Here is a 15,010-nt window from a genome sequence, read left to right on the forward strand (position 1 = left end):
GCGCTACCAACCTTGGGAACTAAGCTGTTATGTCCCTTGTCCCTGTAGTTATGCTAGCTCATTAACCCTTCAAACCGAAACACAACAATACCAAGCACTGCTGTTTTGCGTTTAAATATCTGATGAGTGGATGGTACCTAACCAGACCAGCTTGCGCAAAGCCCTACCACCAGTAGTAATCTTGAAGAGCTTGTAGAAAATATCAATCAACAGAAATATTTATACTTAGCAAATCTACGCTACATAAATTAATATAATATTATATACACGTTATTTAAATATTAGCTTAATCATAACAGCAGAGTACGACTATTTTTTATTATCATTAAGAATGTCATCGAAACTGTTCGTCTGTCATTCAAACTTATACAATCCTAACAGTGCTCTGCAATCGAACTACGGCAATCTTGTGATCCTATCAAGCCCACTTAATCGAGATCTTTATCATGAACCACTTTGGCAACACAATATCACAATAGGACAGACCTTTGAATATTGGTACAAGTTTGTTTTGTAATTGTAATTATGTAAATTATTTTAACAAAATCATGGCTTGGCTGGATAGCCTTATATAAAGGATCGCGTTGATTATAAGGTGTTGATATCATATCATCATATAATATTTTATACTGTACAAATGTAGAGTTCATTTACTTATAATCCAAAAAGACGGTAAACTTGACATGACTGAAAAAGACCAGTCACAGAACTAACGGCTTTATGTCAGACACGGGATTTTAAACAATGCCACCTTTCAAACTTCAGGCTAAGAATTTCTTAACAAAAAACCCAATAACTGTTATATTGTCTCGACGTGGGATTGGAACACTTATTAAATTATAAAGGACTCAGATCTGCAACCATATAATCAATCATTTAATCAACGAGGCTTTTAAAATAAAGCATTAGTTCATTTTATTTAACGAAGCCTTTGATTTTGATAAGTAATTAATGTTTAATATTTATGTAATATCGAGGAAAATTTAAACGCTAAATAGGGATTTGCATCAATAATAATGTATTTCTAATACATTAATATATACGAACGCAATTAAGAAAATATTTTTTTATTTAAAACCTATATCAACGAGATGGTTAGAACGCGTGAAACTTAACCGATGATCGTAGGTTCAAACCCGAGCAAGCACAAATGTACCACAATACTCATATGTGTTAATTGGTGTTTATAATACAACTCATGCTTGACGGCGAAGGAAAACACCGTGAGGAAATCATCATGTCTAATTTCACTGAAATTCTGCCACATCTGTGTTCTACCGACTCGCATTGATAGCAGCTTGGTGGAATAAGCTCAAACCTTTTCCTCAAAAAGAAGAGGAGGCCTTAGCCCAGCAGTGGGACATTCATAGGCAGTTATTTATAGTATATTAACGTACAGATTTGATGATGTACTTGATCGTTATGCGATTTTTATGCAAATAAATAATAATATATTGTCAGGAGGTTCTGCATTCATTATAATTTTATCATGATCAAAATGCTCAGATCTTAACATATTCTCTAATTATTTGTATATCGATGCATACATCTGCAGCTTATTTTAAAAGTTTATGTTAAAAATATCTGAAATTCAAAATATTTGGTTCAAAATTCTACCTTCGTAATTAAAAACATAGTAACTTCCGATACTGTGTTTATACTCGTTTTACTTGTTTATAATTACGAGACCAAGCGCTATTTGAAAAAGAATTTGGCTTTTAGTAGGAAGAATAATTATCTAATAATAATTATTATCCGACCGAATAATGTTCAGGCGCAAGACCAACGGCTTTACGTGCTGTGTTATAATGTGTGTTAATGAATTTGAAGCAACAATTGAAGCTTAAACTATTCCCAATCATAAAAAACCCAATTTTTAAAATAACTTTTATAGATTATTAAAAACATAACGATTTAAGAATAAACTTAACCTGAAATCGCATTTTTCTCAAAATGAAATTTTTGAAGTTATTGAATTTTCAATTACGAGGGCGGACTTGTCTTTTTGATCTCAATTGATTTTTATCTTTCATTTTCGATTGATTGCTAATTATTTATTACAAACTGCATATGGTTTCCTCATTGTACATGTTGTAGTCTCATATCATTTAATGAGAACACAGCCTAAGTTCTAAGTTCAAGCTTGTGTTAAAAATATATAAATAGACAAAGCATTTTATGAAACTATATAACATGTAAACAATGAAAAACCATGTTGGATACAAATTAATATTCGATCAGAATGTAAAAGATATTATTATTAATTAAAAAAATCCATTTTCGCTTATATGTCTTTGGCCTCCACTTTTTTTTAATTAAACGTTGGATTTTAAACTGAAGTGGGTTTTTTTTTTTTTTTATAGAATAGGAAGGCGGACGAGCATATGGGCCACCTGATGGTAAGTGGTCACCAACGCTCTTAGACATTGGCATTGTAAGAAATGTCAACCATCGCTTACATATCCAATGCGCCACCAACCTTGGGAACTAAGATTTTATGTCCCTTGTGCCTGTAATTACACTGGCTCACTCACCCTTCAAACCGGAACACAACAATATCAAGTATTGCTGTTTTGCGGTAGAATATCTGATGAGTGGGTGGTACCTACCCAGACGAGCTTGCACAAAGCTCTACCACCAGTAGGTTCCCTATTTAAACTTTCTAACATAAATAAATAAAGCTTGATAGTATTTTGGTTATATTCATAATAACTCATGGCATATGGTTGCCTCGATGGTGTCTAGTGGCTAGCTGTAAGGCCACAGAGTTGGAGGTCTTGGGTTCGATTTTCAGGTTGGGCTAATAAAAAGTTATTGGGTTTTTCTGTCAGAAAATTCTCAGTCATAGCCCGGAGTCTGGAAGTTGGAAGTGTGTACACTCCCATGTCTCGGAAAGCACGTAAAGCCGTTGATCCGTTATTACATTCTATCCAACAGGGCATTTTGACGGTACTAACAAAAGTTATACAACTAATATATTTTACATAATTAACAATAAGTGATGGTACTAATCAAATTTTATATTAATTAATTTAAAAAAAAAATTTGATTATAATGCCTATGAAGATTTTATTGTGTTGTACATAAATATTTCAAAATATATCTAGTATTTACGTGCTTCGTATAGTTTTTACTCTACAAAACACTTAAAACCTTTAGGAAAATTAAACGTCAATCAAATGCCAAGGGATATTTGTTCGGTGAATGAAACAAAAATGGATTTTGGAATTAAACGTCCGTTATAAATTTCGTATTCGTATGTAATTTTTTACGTAAAATTATTGAAAAAATAATATAAAACAAGGATTGTAGTTAAAAACATGATTTTAGTTATTAACGCTACATTGATAATATATAATATAATGTTAACTTACATACATAATATTGGTGGTAAATTAGTAACTTTTTTTAAGCAAGCTTTTTAGGCAAGGTTTATTTAGGATACAAACTTGTGTACCACCCAAGCGTCGCTCCTATTATTTGTTTTCTAACCGTTAAAGTCAAACAGTAACTAGTATTAGTGTTAAAGACCATACGATAAATGCTGATATATACATAATTTAATTCACAATGGCATGGGCCTTCTCCAACTATTTAAATGCCTTTTAGCCTGCTTATAATGTGTTCTTGAATATAAAGATTAAAATGGTGATTTAAAAATCAATGACTTTCAAATAATTAATATGCATTAATACAAGATGAGAAGCACCGGCCAGATTCATAGTCATATGTTGATCACAGTTAAATTTGTTTTATTTTACGATTTAACATAAAATTTTATTAAATTGATTTATGTAAAGTAAAGGTACATTTTTGCTGGAAAACGTTAGACGCCTCTGCCATGTGCGATAGTGCTTAATCAAAACTTCAATTAAATTTCCATAGTGCCTTTCGTTATACAGCGGTATTAGGGATATTGCACAAATTAATGCTCTCCCATTTATTTATGTACTAAAGAGTATGTAGTCGTATTACCGAACATTTTTATGTTAGTTTAGTATGTTTAATAATTTCTTTTTAGTTATTTCTATTACAAAAGAAAGGCACATGACGAATTAGACATTTTATTTCATTTGAAGTATTCTTTATATTATCAGTACTCTTCTAAACCCTAGGATGTCTCTTTTTCCTGTAATTATATTTTCTAATTTAACCTTCAAAATAAAGCTTTGACGTTTTAGCGTGTAGGCTATCTTGAGATACTGAGGTATAAAATATTCGGAGACGGATCCAGGTATGAGGCTAGGCAATACTCAAAGACCGAAGGAATAATATATTTTCATTTACGACACATCACAATTGTTTGAGTACCCTGTACTGACTGATTGATTAATGTATTATAATAATCTAATAATAAATTATTATGATTTCGTCATGCCAAATATGGAGTACAACTAAAAAGGCGATGTGCTGACGGCACATAGCATCCCCCTTTGAGAAAGAAATTAACAATTTTCTTAAAATAAATAAAAACCAGTAACAAACATTCAATACCTACATGAAAAATTTATATATAACTCTATGAACTAGAAACAAAAGCAACCAAGGTACTCAAAAAATCTTAAAAACAATTAAAATCTTTAAATAAAGAAATTATAAAAAAGCAAAAAAAATGTATATAATATGATCCTTTTTTATGTGCGTATAACATCAAAATATTTTTATAAAATTACTATTAATTATTTTTAAAAAAATTACTAAATATTTCAATCTATCTGTATGCAAATCTCACAACAGGTCTAACTACACGACCAGATCTCGTTGTCATAGGCTTATTGTTTTTATTAGCTTCTACCTTATTTGGAATTCGATCAATGCTATCTTCGCTGGTAATTAGAAACGCTGGCTTAAGGCGATCGATGCTTATTATTTTTTTGATACCATTAATCACTATCTTGAAATGTTTCGCTGATTTGCTTAAAACTTTAAATGGTCCAGAATAGCTACCCTATTAGGTAAGTAAGTGGGGTAAGTGGCTTCGAAACTCTATCACATCGGACAAAAACGTGTGTACACTCACTTAATTCTGGATGTACAAATATACCGTTTTGTCTTAAATCTCGTTTCGGTAGCGATGCAATTTTTTACCTGATCCTATAACGCAAGTTTTGCAAAAACGTTTCATTTTCAGTGATTTCCAGCTTTGTCGGCGAAAAGAAATCTCCTGGTAAACGTATGACTTCACCGTAAACCATCTCGGCTGCACTTATTCCAGTGTCATCGCGTAAGCTTGCCCTTAAGCCTAATAAAACTGACGGTAATTCGTTGACCCAATTGTCCGTATTGCCTCTACACATAAGGGCTGTTTTTAATGTTCGATGAGTTCGTTCGACGACACTATTTGACTGTGGGTGATAGCTCGTGGTTCTTATTTTAGTTATGCCCATTCTCTTAGCGAACAATGCGAACAAGTTGGATTCAAATTGACGACCTTGATCCGTCGTAATACGCAATGGACATCCAAATCGTGCTATCCAGCCTGAATAAACAATCTTAGTTACCGTTTCAACTGTAATGTCTTTAATTGGGTAAGCTTCTAGCCAACCAGTCGCTCGGTCTACCATGGTAACTAGATATCGGTAACCCTTACAAATAGTTAGTGGTCCGACAATATCCACGTGTAAATGTTCGAAGCGTTGACACTTAGGAAAATTTCCGATAGGTGATATTGTATGACGTTGCACTTTCGATCTCTGACAATCTAAACATGATTTGGCCCATAAGGCAACATCCTTATTCATCGCTGCCCAAATATAGCGATCGCGGATCAATTTTCTTGTTGTGCGAATTCCCGGGTGGCTTGAGTCATGTATGGCTTTGTATGCTGTTACACGAAACTCCACTGGCAAATATGGTCGCACCTTATTAGTAGACACTTCGCAGAAAATAGGTATCTCGCTATTTGGCATAATAAGTTTCTTAAACTTTAAGTTTTTGAGTCAAGTAACTTTTTTAATTCATTATCTTTTTCCTAAGCTTCTGCGAGTTTTTCATAGTCAATCGGCGATGGGGTATCGATGGTGGATATTCTCGATAAAGCATCGGCTACAATGTTGTCGGTTCCGCTGACGTGTTCAATCGATGTGGAAAATTGTAAAATGAAATCTAAATGTCTCAACCTTCTCGGTGTATCGTTTTTTCCGATAGCGTTCATTTTGAAGGCGTAAACCAATGGTTTGTGATCCGTATAAATAGTCAGAGGACGACCTTCAATTAAATACCTGAAGTGCTTTATAGCCATGTAAATAGCTAAAAGTTCTCTATCATAGGTACTATATCGCTGTTGCGCTTCACTTAGCTTACTTGAAAAAAATGCAAGTGGCTTCCATAAGTTCTCTTCTTTCTGTTGTAAGACGGCTCCAGCACAAGTAGCAGAACAATCAGTCATGAGTGATATATGAGCGTCTTGAGATGGAAAGGACAATGTAACGGCGCTTTTTAAACTTTCCTTACATTGTTCAAAAGCATCTACGGAGTCGTCAGTCCAAGGAATAGGCGTCTTGTCTTTCTTCTTGGCGTTGTGCAGGAAACCATTAAGCTTTTCCTGAATGCTTGCTGCCTTGGGGAGGTGACGTCTGTAAAAGTTCAACATCCCTAAGAAGCGTCGTAGCTCGTCAACCGTATGTGGCCTTGGATACTCCGAAATGGTTTTCACTCGATCTTCAAGTGGACATAAACCTTTTTCTGATACGTGGAATCCAAGGAAGTCGAGCTCTTTTTTGCCAAACTCACATTTCGACAAATTAATCGTAAGTCCGAACTGATTAAGTCGTTCAAAAACTTTCTTTAAATGAACTTTATGCAATGACGTTGACTCTGATGCAATAATGACGTCATCGATGTATGAAAATAAAAAAATCCATGTCTCTAAATACGTCGTTATTGAGAAAACGTTGAAACGTTTGCGCTGCATTTTTTAAACCAAACGTCATTCGAGTGAATTCATATAGTCCAAAAGGAGTCGTTATGGCCGTCTTCTCGATGTCTTGTTCTGCAACTGCTATATTATGATAAGCTCGTTGGAGGTCGAGACGGGAGAACACGCATTTTCCTGCTAGCACATAAGTGCAGTCTTGTATGCGGGGTATGGGATATCTATCAGACTTTGTTATGTTGTTTAGACGGCGATAGTCGCCACATGGTCGTAACTCACCGTTTTTCTTTAAAACTACATGCAACGGACTAGCCCAGCAGCTCTTAGAGGGCCTGCAAATTCCCATATCCATCATACGCTGAAATTCGGCCTTCACTTTGACATATTTATCCGATGGTAAAGGTCGCGGACGTTCAAAGACAGGGGATCCTGTCGTCTCAATATAATGGACAACGGAATGGCATGGAGTCTCTTTGAAACACATTGGTTTCGTTATATTAGGAAACTCTGCTAATAAGTCACTATATTCATTAGAATAGTCAATAGTTCTCACTGATTGTTGAGTATTTAATGTCACTGAAGCTATCACACACAAATTAGTAACTTTGTCTATTAATTTTCTTTTGTCAATATCCACTAATAACTTATGATAACCTAAAAAATCTGCACCTAATATCGGTTGCTTTACGTCGGCCATCACAAAAGTCCAACGGTAAGGCCTTCGCAAATTAAAATCTAAATCTAGAGTCTTACTACCGTACGTTTTTATTTCACTACTGTTTGCGGCATATAGTTTATAATTGTCACATTTATTATCACTAAATAGTTTCTTAATATAAGGCAACAAGGAAATGTTCGCACCAGTGTCCACTAAAAATCTAAGTCCACTCTTACTATCAGTAACACAAAGGCGGTGAGAAGGAGTGATGGTGCATATCTCCGCCGGCGATCGCACCACTTCTAGTTTCCCGAATTCTTGTCTTTTTTCCACGAACACGGCTCTATACATTTCTTTGCGCGACTATGAAACCTGTGATGATAACATAGGCAATCAGCACTTTCGGGCGTACGGCGTATTGTATTACGCTCTCGCGAGACAGAACGGCGTCGTTTTTGCATACTATTGCTTAAATTTCTCTGTCTTGGCCTACTCTCCATTTCAAGTATGCGCAAGCTTAATTTAGCGATCTCAGCTAAAATAAATGCGTTATCCCTCGAACCAGGTGTTTGAATCGCGGAAATATTTGCAGGTCTAGAGGTTTCCATCACTTTGTCGGCCATAGCAGCTAATTTTTCGAGGTCTTTAACTTCACTTACAGCTAAGACAGCTCGAACCGAAGCAGGAAGATGACCTTACCACATGATGAGAAGCGTTTGGTCCGGTATTTTTCCACGCGCTAGATCTCTCATTCGACGCAAAAGCTGTGAAGGCTTTTGATCGCCTAGATCCATTCCGCTAATTAATTTTTGAAATTTGCTGGTTTCCGATTCCTCATACACTGCCAACAATCGGGTTTTCAAAGTTTCGAATTTATTTGTCTCCAGTGGACTCAAAAGGATATCACTAACTTGCTGAATGACATATTTGCTTAATTTAGTGTCGATGAGGTTAAACTTCGTGTCGTCACTCAGTTTTTGTGGTCCTAAAATCGCGTCACACTGCACAAACCACAACCTTGGCTGATCGTGCCAGAAATCCGGTATCCTTGACGAGACCGTCACTGAGGCAAGCTCCACAGCGTCGTTCTGAGATGCTGAATGAGCTGCACATCTGCTCTGCTGCGCGGCGGGGATACTCATTGTTGCTTTCTTGCGAGTCAGTACTTAGAAGCAGCCGGAATCTTAAAAAATCACGTCGTTCCCTGGATGAAGTCGGCCTTAAGGCTAGAGTGTAACTTTGTCCTTTTTTGCGTCGAGCCTCAGATCACGTCGGGCCTCAGATCACGTCGGGGTCACCACTTTAGCGTGTAGGCTATCTTGAGATACTGAGGTATATAATATTCAGAGACGGATCCAGGTATGAGGCTAGGCAATACTCAAAGACCGAAGGAATAATATATTTTTATTTACGACATATTTACCCTGTACTAACTGATTGATTAATGTATTATAATAATCTAATAATAAATTGTTATGATTTCGTCATGCCAAATATGGAGTACAACTAAAAAGGTGATGTGCTGACGGCACAACGTAATTTAAAAGAGTACCTGATGTAAGGGTAATGAGTACATGTACAAAATCCTAATATGAGTCAGAATGATTCTATGTGCTAAGACGAGATAACCTAGTGATTCGAAAACGTATCTTAACCGATGAACGTAGGTTCAAGCCCCGATTGCACCACAATTTTCTTGTATTTAATTAGTGTTTATATTTCATCTAGTACGCGCGGTGAAGAAGATATCGTGAGAAAACTTGCATGTATCTAATTTTAATGAAATTCTGTCACATGTGTATCCACGAACTCGCATTTAAGAAGCGTAGTGGAATAAGTTCCAAATCTTCTCCTCAAAGGAGAAGCACCCAGTAATGGGGTATTCACTGGCTTATAGAAATTGGCATTTCCGCTAGAAGATAAATTTAACTAACAAATAAATTTTAAAAGAGCACCTGAAGTTTAATAAAACAAGGGATGTGACAGGTGAACATGAAGCAAACACAATTCACCGAAGAAATCTAACGCTCTATTGGTGTACAAACACTTGATGTGAGAGTGGTTTGCTTAGGACCCTCCATCGTAGAACAGACAGCCGGATTACGAATTGAACGAGCTATCGTGATATTGTGGACACAATGACACGAAATTTTACACAAAAAAAAAAAAACCATCAAAAATAACATTGGATAAAAAATAACGGGCCGGTTGGCGTGCTTGGTAAATACTCTGCCCTTCACGCCGAAGGTTGCAGGTTCGATTCCCACCCAGGACAGACTTTTGTGTACATGAACATGTCTGTTTATCCCGAGTCTGGGTGTAATTAACTATATAAGTATGTATTTACAAAAAAAAGTAGTATGTGTGGGTATATCAGTTGTCTGGTTTCCATAGTAGAAGCTCTGTTTAGTTTGGGATCAGATGGCCGTGTGTGAATGTCCCAGGATATTATTATTGATATAAATATATATATGTAATAATATATTGATTTCATTTCAAGGCATTTTTGATAAATCCTATTACTTTTTGCCTTATTTTGTTATAAGATAATTAAATACCTCTTTTTAAAATAGTATCATTCTATGATTAACGTTGAATTATTTATTTATTTAAGAAGATATTTTATTAAAACATTAGTATACAATAATAAAAATCAACGAACATAGGTATTTAATGTTTTTTTTTCAAATATAAATTAACGACTATAAACAAAAAAAATCAAAAATAAAAAAATATTAATGAACAAGAACAGTATTTATAAGAAAATTTCACGTAGTTAATAACTAGTATTAAGGAATTTAAGAGTTTTATGTTGCGTATCTAAACGAGAATATATAATATTAATTAAAAGACGAGAAGAATCTCAATAATTTCTCAATATTTGAAACAAAAATATTTGATGATGAGAGGTTTAATAGATAGGATCCTTTAGTAAAAAATAAATTATAAGTACATATTTAGATATTATTATTAAAATAGAACACTTTTTAAGAAAAATATATAACACAGCATAAAGAAAGTTCATATAATTTATTATTTTAATGATTTATCTTTAGTAAACTAGCCACTCCTGCGAGTGAGACGAGGGAGCCCGTTTATTCTATTCCCTACCATAGACAACGTGTATGCAAAACTTCATGATGATTGGTTGAGCAGTCAAGGCGTTAAAGCGTAACAAACAAACAAACTGATACATAAACAATCTCATTTTCGCATTTATAATATTAGTGAGGAATAACCATATCCCTTATCCCACATTAAAGGAGCATATTAAATTAAGCATTAAAAGAGTGGAGGCCTTAGCCCAACGGTGGGCATACACTTTCAAGTGGGTAACACTTAAAGACTTTTTACTTTACATCTATTTAGAGGATTATTGAAGGGTTTGTGTAATATTGATCGTTATTTAATTTTTCAATAACTAATAATGTGTATATAATTTATAGTGTGTAATGTATAGCCGAGATGGCCTAGTGGTTAGAACGCGTGAATCTTAAGCGATTATAGTGGGTTCAATCGCGGGTTTTTAAAAAATTCTCAATACCAGCCCTCTACAAACATACTCCAGTACCTCGCAAAGCACGAAAAGCTGGTGGTCCTGCGTCTGAACTCTTTACGGTCGTGTCGGATTGCCATATTATGGGAGTTAGGGAATAGAGAGTGTACTATAATATGGTCTGCGCGAATAAAATACTTATTTTACCCATACGAAGTTCGATCGGCAGCTAGTATAATACATGTACATAACATATAATTAATTACAACTTACTAATCACCAGATTATTCGTTTTATAAAATGATTTACGCATTAATATTTCTCGACTTCAGTCGAGATGGCCCAGTGGTAAGAACGCGTGAATCTTAACCGATGAACGTTGGTTCAAACCCGGGCAAGCACCTCTGAATTTTCATGTGCTTAATTTCTGTTTATAATTCATCTCGTGCTTTTCGGTGAAGGAAAACATTGTGAGGAAACCTGCATGCGTCTAATTTTACTGAAATTCTGCCACATTTGTACTCTACCGACCCGCATTGGAGCAGCGTGGTGGAATAAGCTCCAAATCTTCTCCTCAAAAGGGAGAGGAAGCCTTAGCCTAGCAGTGACTAGACATTAAGAGGTTGTTACTGTTACGCTAAATTTAAGTACTCGTATTTTTTTTTTCATTTTAAAAATTAAAGTCAATCAGATCAAGTTATTTAATTTACTTGTTTTTATCAACACAGGTAAATTATTTATATTAATTCTCATCATGTTCCAATTGAATTTTTTATTTTAAACAATTGATTAATATTTCTTGATACCTTTACCAACCCGCATTGGAACAGCGTGGTGGAATAAGCTTCTAACCTTCTCCTTAAAAAAGGTGAAGAGTCTTTAGCCCAGCAGTGGGATATTAAATTCACAGGATGTTAAATTTTTTTTTAAATGTATATTATTCAATATATTATGTTAAGTTAAATATATGAATATTCTTGTCCTAATGTTATTAAGTCGTGTATTTAGAACTTTAAATATATATAAATTTTATGAAATTATTGAATTTATTGTTACATCACAGCTTAAATATCTTCTGAGGACAGTTAAGTAACTAACATATTTATACAAGATATAATAATGTCTCTTAGTAATTTCCATATGAAATACGAGAATTATAGTTTGAATAGTAAATAATCACAGTTAGACCGCTATAGGTTCGTTTGTTACTAAGTATAATCAGAGAAAAAAAACATTATATTTTAGGCCGGATATGTTTTGTTATTTTCTCTAACACGAAGAGAGCCCTGTTAAACAATTTATTATTAGCTTAGACTCCCGACCGCAATACCAACAGCGGAAAACTTCACCTACTAATTGGTTTGTAAATTATCATTTTTGTGGTTTCGTTTTTTGTGGTATTATATTTAATTAGTAAAATGCAATGTTATAGTGTTATAAAATTGTTCATACTAATTAGGTACCTTTGATGCATATTAGTATAATTATCAGATCGATATTGTTAAGTTGGAAACAACTCGATTTCAGAGAAACTAAAAATGGTGCAATTTTTAAAGTTTTTTCTAACACAGTGCTTTTTTCATTCCAGATAAACGAGGCGTGTTTGAAACAGAAGTTCTCTAATAAATTTGGAGTGGTATGTATATTTTTAATTGTAAAATTTATTAGTATTACGATTACCTTATTAGTATTTTTTTATTATTGAATGTAAATTTTTAAATGGCATTAAAAAAAATTCTACAACATAACATACGTTCGGTAATAATTTATTCTTTGACTTTCGCTTATATAACAAATTTTATGACAAAAGATTATATCTATTATATTATTATATCTTCTATACAATCTAAGAAGACGTGATATCAAGTAAATTTTCAATCAATCCGTTTTATAATTTTTAACTGAAATTAATGTTTTAAATAAAGTATATGGGCACCAGAAGTTAAGTGTTCGGCTTTAATAAAATTAGTTATAAAAAAGAGGCCGTGTACCAGATGGGATATCTCAACGGAAATATTATTTAGAAACCCATATTGTCATGGGTTTCTAAAGTATTAGTATTATAGATTTTTTCATTGCCCACTCTCATTTTACTTCGGCCACGGCACACTATCTGTGTAAACCTGTTGACAAAAATATATCTCTCTTAACAACCTGAGCATGCCCCACTGCTGGGCTAAGGCCTCCTATCCCTTTTTGAGGAGAAGGTTAGGAGCTTATTCCACCACGCTGTTCCAATGCGGGTTGGTGGAATACACATGTGGTCTGCCACATATGTATTACAATTTCAGTGAAATTAGACATGCAAGTTTCCTCACGATGTTTGTTGACTACCAAATCTGTGGACTCAAAATGTGAATACATCACATTTTAAGTCCGCAGATTTGGTAGTCAACCCGGTATTGATTAGCATGAACTAACGTATTATAATAAAGGTTATGAATATAACGAAAAAATATTTTAAAATTTATTAATACACTTAATTACCCTAATTTAGAATAATTATTTCTTCATAACAATTAATCTTTGGTAAATTAACTTAACTTTTCATAAAAAAATTGATTACACAATTTATGTATATCCATCAATCTCATGACTTAAGCTTAATTTATTTTATGTAAAATTGGACATAACAAAATAGTAGGACAAATGATGAATTAGTTATGGAATAGAATATTGGAGGTGTTTATCTTTTTTTGATTAGTTAATGTTGAAAATTACATATAAGTAACAAAATTGTTATCTAGGGAATCCCGTCAGTATTTTATAAAAAAAAAATCAAATGATTAAATTAGACCTTTTCCGCATCGCCACCTCTTTTCCACGAGAGTATTTGTGTTCAAAGCACCGTTTCTATAAATTATTATTATATATATTTGTTTAATATTCCGGTTTGAAGGGTGAGTGAGCCACTGTAATTACAGGCACAAGGGACATAACATCTTAGTTCCCAAGGTTGGTGGCGCATTGGTGATGTAAGCGATGGTTAACATTTCTTACAATGCCAATATCTAAGGGCGTTTGGTGACCACTTAGCATCAGATGGCCCATATGCTCGTCCGCCTTCCTATTCTATAAAAAAAATATATATATATTTTATCCCCAATCGAAAAACTCTCTATGACGCTTAATAGTATTGAACTTACATGTTTGATACATGCTTATATCGATGACTGCCTCGTCGGTCTAGTTGCTATATATATATAAAGCCGCAGAACTTCTACCGGTCGTGTCAAATTGCCGTCCCATTGAATTAGGAGAGTGAGGGAATAGAGATTGTATATTTTTTCACTTTTTCATACCTTTGTCTGTACCATACCTTTGTATTTCATCTCGCACTCAATTTATATGTAATGCTTAACTGTTCATTAAAGACTTCGAGTTTGAAACAAATCATCAATTTATCATATCATAATCTAGTGCAAACCTAACCAAAAAAATCTAAGAAAAAAATATTATTATATAAAAAAAATAACATGAAGTAAGGACTCTTCTATATTCACAGTCACGATTTCAACGTACTAAAAACCGCAACCTGTTTAATTGGCGTTAAAATAACGATGTGACTGAATTATAGCGCTGTAATAAATATATTTTTTTCACATTCTCTCGTCAAATCATTTAATATTTTGAGACTTTAATGTGCGCAGTCACTGAATCGAATATGAATGTTCATTCGTATTTTATATTTATTCGTAATATAAACGTGAACATACCGTATAAGCGATAAATATTAGTGTATGGATTCGTTTTTTTACCGATCGATTTTCTACTAAATTATATGGTCTGTAGGAAATTTCCACAGAGGCCCACGATTGGTCATCTCTTACCTAATAAATAGAAAAAAATACCTCCCTAAGCTTCTAAGACTCGACAAGAAATACCGTGTAAGTCGAGAGAGGCCACAGCGTCCCCACTGGGAGACCTATTATTATGCGGAAACATTCATCGTCTAGAAGTGTTCTGATGAATGATTATCAGA

General features: G+C 34.0%; 1 protein-coding gene and 1 long non-coding RNA gene across 9 annotated transcripts in view; both read left to right on the top strand.

The window, feature by feature from the left end:
• LOC126768952 (poly(rC)-binding protein 3) overlaps positions 1–15,010 on the top strand; it is a 247,576-nt gene that overhangs the window by 155,323 nt on the left and 77,243 nt on the right. For all 7 annotated transcript variants that reach the window (XM_050487436.1, XM_050487438.1, XM_050487443.1 and 4 more), the window contains one exon: positions 12,617–12,664. The gene's annotated coding sequence lies outside the window, so the exon portion shown is untranslated. The remainder of the gene's footprint in view (positions 1–12,616; positions 12,665–15,010) is intronic.
• Positions 1–15,010, top strand: part of LOC126769087 (uncharacterized) — a 187,439-nt gene that overhangs the window by 95,186 nt on the left and 77,243 nt on the right. Inside the window, exon 1 of one of the 2 annotated variants that reach the window (XR_007669332.1) lies at positions 6,000–6,011. The exons of the other annotated variant lie outside the window; for it this stretch is intronic. This is a non-coding gene — a long non-coding RNA (uncharacterized LOC126769087). Of the gene's footprint in view, positions 1–5,999; positions 6,012–15,010 lie in introns of those variants that run through there. 2 annotated transcript variants of the gene reach the window in all.

The sequence above is a fragment of the Nymphalis io genome, chromosome 6 (genome assembly GCF_905147045.1).
Source record: "Nymphalis io chromosome 6, ilAglIoxx1.1, whole genome shotgun sequence".
NCBI lineage: Eukaryota > Metazoa > Arthropoda > Insecta > Lepidoptera > Nymphalidae > Nymphalis > Nymphalis io.